Genomic DNA, 5,861 nt, shown 5'->3' with positions numbered 1-5,861 from the left:
TTATTATCTATCTATTTCTTTACCATGTAAACATAGTCCGATAGATCCGTCTTCCTTGTTTGTCTTAAGTTCATGCATATCTGTTAATCGTCACATTTTATTTATTTTATTCAAGTTTATCATTTCGTTAATTCATTCTCTCTAAATTTGTCTACCATAGTATACAAGTGCAGAAGATGCTCTCGCCTAAACTTGCTGGCTCGCAGTACGCCCACCCTCCAACCCCCTCCAACTTCACCGGAAGTTCTTATCCTCTGTCATCCTTGGTTGTCTCCTTTGAATGCCATCCCCATCCCTACCCAGGGTTTATTGATCATATAGCACATAAAAATGGTGTAGTGCATGCAGGTTGTAGGCTATTGTTTGTTTAGGAATTCTGCCAAATGCAAGTTTTCTTTTCAGGTACATGATACTGCTGTCCTTCATCCCAGGGTCTCACAGGCCCACACCTCCCACACCCTCAGAGTTTGCACACTCAACGTCGGCACACTGAAAGGTAGTTCTGATGAGATTGTTGAGATGCTTGAATGAAGACATGTAGATTTGTGCTGCATCCAAGAAGTAAGGTGGACAGGAGGTTCCGCTAGGTTCCTTACAGGCAAAGAACACAGGTACAAGATTTTCTGGTTAGGGAACACTGACAGGGTCGGGGGCGTGGGTATACTTCTTGCAGAGAAATGGGTTGATAAGGTAATCGAGGTAGTCAGAGTATGTGACAGAGTACTTAAGATTAGATTAGTGCTTCACCATAGGTTAGTTACCATTATCTCAGCCAATGCCCCTCAACTGGGGCTACCGGATGTGCGGAAAGACCAATTTTATGACACCCTATTGCAGACAACCTTGTTGATGAATGACAGAGACCTTCTCTTTGTGGCTGATGATTTCAATGGACATGTTGGACAACATGCAGGGGGCTTCCATGGCGTACATGGAGGCTATGGTTTTGGTTCCCGCAATGAGAAGGGAACCAGACTGCTGGAGTTCTGTGATGCAAATGACCTTATGGTTTGCAATACTAACTTCAGGAAACCTGCCTGTCGCCTAGTCACCTACCATTCTGGCAGCTACACTAGCCAAATTGACTACATCCTCACCAGAAAAAGGGAAAGATAACTACTTATAAATGCCAAAACCTTCCCAGGCGAAGAATGTACACTTCAACACAGATTAGTAGTTAGCGACTTCAGGATCAGGGCTAAATGGATTCCCAGAAGACGACCAGCATGGAGGAGAAGGGTCTGGAAGCTTAAAGATCCCGCAAATGGACAGAGATTTAGAGACGTATTACTCGGTGCCTTTGACGAAATAGAAGAGGATATAGCTTCACATGATGTGGAAGACAACTGGAGGTTTCTATGGAACAACCTGCTGAGAGCCACTGACCAGATCTGTGGATGGTGCAAAGTCCCCCCCTCGACCCAAGGTAATGTGGTGGTGGAACAATGTGGTGGACAAAAGAAACAAGCTTGGAAGGACTGGAAGAACGGAGGTAGCAGGAAATTGTATAAGACTGCCAGAAGGGAAGCTAGGAGACAGGTTTATTCAGCCAGAGGGGAAGCAGATAAGAAAAAATTTGCCAATGTTCTGCACCATGAGGACCAAAGACTTGAAGTATTTCGTGCTGCAAGACAGTGTGTGAGAGAGAATCGTGATGTCGTGGGAGAGAAATGCGTTCGCATGGAAGATGGTACACTTGCACTAAACAAGGCTACAAAGAAAGAGGTATGGAGATGCCACTACGAAAGATTGCTCAATAAAGAGAATGAATGGGAGAAAGAGAGTCTGCCGAATGTCGACCCAACAGAGGGACCAGCTATCCTAATTGACAGTACCTTGGTAGATAAAACAATCAAGTGTATGAAGACAGGGAAAGCCCCCAGCCCATCAGGAATCACTGCAGAGATGCTCAAAATATCTGGCAGTGTTGGCTATAGCCTAGTTACCTGTATAGTTAACCAGGTGATACACGAAGGTGATACACGAAGGTGATACACCAATGACTGGTGTAGCAGCACCATAGTCAAATGCTACAGAGGTAAAGGTGACGCTTTAGACACAAACAATTACAGAGGTATCAAGTTGTTGGATCAGGTAATGAAGGTCATGGAGAGGGTCATAGCCCAACTAATTAGGGAGAGAGTCAGCTTAGATGAGATGCAGTTTGGGTTTTGAGGCAGGGAAAAGCACCACTGATGCTATATTTCTAGTAAGACAGCTGCAGGAGAAATACCTAGCCAAAGATAAACCTCTGTACCTGGCTTTCATTGACATGGAGAAAGCCTTTGACAGGGTCCCCCACTCCCTTATCTGGTGGTCAATGAGGAAACTAGGGATAGATGAATGGTTAGTGAGAAATGTGTGAGCCATGTACAGGGACGCCGTCAGTAAGGTGAGGGTTGGCAATGAGTACAGTGAAGAATTCCGGGTAGAGGTAGGGGTCCACCAAGGTTCTGTCCTCAGCCCCCTCTTATTTATCATAGTCCTCCAGGCAATAGCAGAGGAATTCAAGATGGGATGCCCCTGGGAGCTCCTCTATGCTGATGACCTTGCCCTAATTGCTGACTCACTATCAGAATTAGAGAAGAAGTTTCAGGTGTGGAAGCAAGGATTAGAACCGAAGGGCCTTAGAGTCGACCTAGCTAAAACCAAAGTCCTAATAAGTAGGAAGGAGGACAAACCACAAACCCCTTCAGGTAGATGGCCCTGCTTGATCTGTAGAAAAGGCGTAGGTAAAAACTCTATAAGATGTACCCAGTATAAGCTATGGACACAGCAATATCAAAAGAAGGCTAACTTGGAAGATAGTTTTTGTATGTGGCAGATGCTCAGGAGCGATAAACACTGAAAATGCAGAAAACAGCTTCCGTTACATTCCAGGGAGGAAGACTGCAAGTAGTTGACAGCTTCCATTACCTAGGTGACCAAGTCAGTAGCTGGGGTGGATACTCTGGGAGTGTAGCTGCTAGAATAAGAAAAGCCTGGGCAAAGTTCAGAGAGCTACTTCTGCTGGTAACAAAGGGCTTTTTGCTCAGAGTAAAAGGTAGACTGTATGACGCATGTGTGCAAACAGCCATGCTACATGGCAGTGAAACATGGGCTGTGGCTACTGAGGGCATGTGTAAGCTTGCAAGGAATGAAGCTTGTATGCTCCCCTGGATGTGTAATGTCAGTGTGCATACACGACAGAGTGTAAGCACCCAGAGAGAAAAGTTGGACTTAAGAAGCATTAGATGTGGTGTGCAAGAGAGATGACTGCACTGGTATGGTCATGTGATGTGTATGGATGAGGACAGCTGTATGCAAAAAGTGTCACACCCTAGCAGTTGAGGGAACTTGTGGAAGAGGTAGACCCAGGATGATGTGGGATGAAGTAGTGAAGCATGACCTTCTAACATTGAGCCTCACCAAGGCGATGACAAGTGACGGAGACCTTTGGAGATATACTGTGCTTGAAAAGATCCGGCAAGCCAAGTAAAACTGTAACCATGGCCTATGACAATGCAGCATAACCAGCCCATTTAAGAGTACCCTTCAATCATTGGCTAATAAACTGTGCTTGCGAAAACCTGTTGAGGCAAGTGAAATCATTGTCATAGCCGATGACAGTACCACCTGATTGGCACCTGTGCCAGTGGCACGTAAAATGCACCATTTGGGAGTGGTCGATTCCAGAGCCACCTGACTGGTTCCATGCCGCTGGCACCTAAAAAGCACCATTCGAGCGTGGTCATTGCCAATGCTGCCTGACTGGCTTCCATGCCAGTGGCACATAAAAAGCACCCACTACACTCTCGGTGTGGTTGGCATTAGGAAGGGCATCCAGCTTTGCCAGATTGGATTTGAGCCTGGTGCAGTCTTCTGGCTTGCCAGCCCTCAGTCAAACTGTTCAACCCATCTCAGCATGGAAAGCAGACGTTAAACACCGCCGCCGCCGATGATGATGATTAAGATGATGATGATGATGATGATGATATTTAATTTAAGAAAAACTTTCTTCAAATATAACTTTATCAAGAATTCTTTGCAGAAACTTATAAATATCTTAGCATATATTTACACAGACACAGAAAGAGAGAGAGAGAGACAGACAGACAGACAGACACACAGAGATACACATGGCTGTGGTAAGAAGCTTACTTCCCAACTACATGGTTCCAGGTTCAGTCCCCTTGGGCAAATGTCTTATACTATAGCCTCAGGCTCAGCGAAGCCTTGTGAGTGGATTTGATAGACAGAAACTGAAAGAAGCCTGTTGTATATATATATATGTATATATATTATGTGTGCGTCCTTTGTGTCTGCGTTTGTCCTCCACCACTGCTTGACAACCAGTGTTGGCATGTTTACGTCCCCGTAAGTTTTGCTTTGGCAAAAGATACCAATAGAATAGTACTAGGCTTAAAAAAAAGTCCTAGGGTTGATTTCTTCAACTAAAAAACTCTGCAAGGCAGTGCCTCAGCATGATCACAAACAAATGACTGACACAAATAGAAAATATATATATATATTTATGTGTGTCTGTGTGTGTGTATATATATATATATATCTATATAAGTTAGTATTTACATGTTTGTATATTCCTAGTGCTATGCTGATAAAGCACATTCACTGTCTGTGGCTATCTCATGTCATCCACAGTAATTACACGGTTGTTGCTGGATCTATCTCAAGAATTCCTCAGTATATGTTGAGCATAAAACAAATGATAGAGATGGAAAATAAAATACACCGAAAAATTGTTTTGACACATCCTGCATCGATTCCTCACAAGTGGGAAACTATACAAGTTGTGGTGCATCCCTCATTGCAGAAGTGTCTCATCAGGTGATGTAATAAGGGGTATCTCGTTAAATGAAATCTGTTTTGCTTGGATTTAATACATTGTGTTGTTAGTAACTGTAGGTTTAAACCATAGGGCAGAAATGGCAAAGAACAGTTTCTGTTGTAAAGTCATAGATACAGACAGGAAGTAATTAAGAAAAATAAGATGAATAAGGAGAATAAAACATTACAATAAAGTAAAACATTAGGTGTGTCAATGTCCAGATATAGTTACTTCCAAACCCACACTTTTGGTCCTTTGTACACACACTTGCTCATATGAGAGCAGTTAAGTAGACGTCATTAAAATGTCCAACCATTCTTATATCCCGCTGTGAGGCAAGGTACCATAGTTTTTGGCTGACACACACATATATATGTGTGTGTATATGTATTATGTATGTATGTATGTATATGCATGCATACATCTTTGAATAGATGTATTTAGGTGATTTTACATGTGTATGTGTGTGTGCCTTTCGACGTACACAAATGTAGTAGAGGCATAAGCACAAGGACAAAAGGATACCTATATAGTGAGAGTAGGTGAATATGTGCGTATGTATGTATATACAAGGATATGTTGTGGTATATATATATGTATGTGTGTGAACACAGATATATATGTGTGAGCAGTTGAACGTGTGTGTGTGTATGTATATGTATATGTGTGTCTATATGTATATGTGCATGTATATATGTGTATGTACATGTATGTGTATGTACAGGTGTAGCTATGTGGTAAGAAGCTTGCTTCCCAACCACATATATATATATATATATACATATATACATGTATTTGTGTGTCTGTGTTGTCCCCCTACGAATGCTTGACAACCAATGTTGGTGTGTTTACATTCCCGTAACTTAGTGGCTCTGCAAAAGAGACTGATAGAATAAGTACTAGGCTTACAAAGAATAAGACCTGTGGTTGATTTGTTCAACGAAAGGTGGTGCTTCAGCATGGCCACAGTGAAAATGACTGAAACAAGTAAAAGAAAAGAATGTGTGTGTGTGTGTGTGTGTGTGTGTGTGTG

At 42.7% G+C, this 5,861-nt stretch overlaps 1 protein-coding gene across 4 annotated transcripts in view; it reads left to right on the top strand.

Moving 5' to 3' along the window:
- The window catches only part of LOC106878830 (D-ribitol-5-phosphate cytidylyltransferase), a 141,374-nt gene that overhangs the window by 115,552 nt on the left and 19,961 nt on the right, over nt 1-5,861 (top strand). The window lies entirely within an intron of this gene.

This window comes from Octopus bimaculoides, chromosome 4 (genome assembly GCF_001194135.2).
Source record: "Octopus bimaculoides isolate UCB-OBI-ISO-001 chromosome 4, ASM119413v2, whole genome shotgun sequence".
In the NCBI taxonomy this organism is placed as follows: Eukaryota; Metazoa; Mollusca; class Cephalopoda; order Octopoda; family Octopodidae; genus Octopus; species Octopus bimaculoides.
This window is presented reverse-complemented; position numbering and strand designations above follow the sequence as displayed.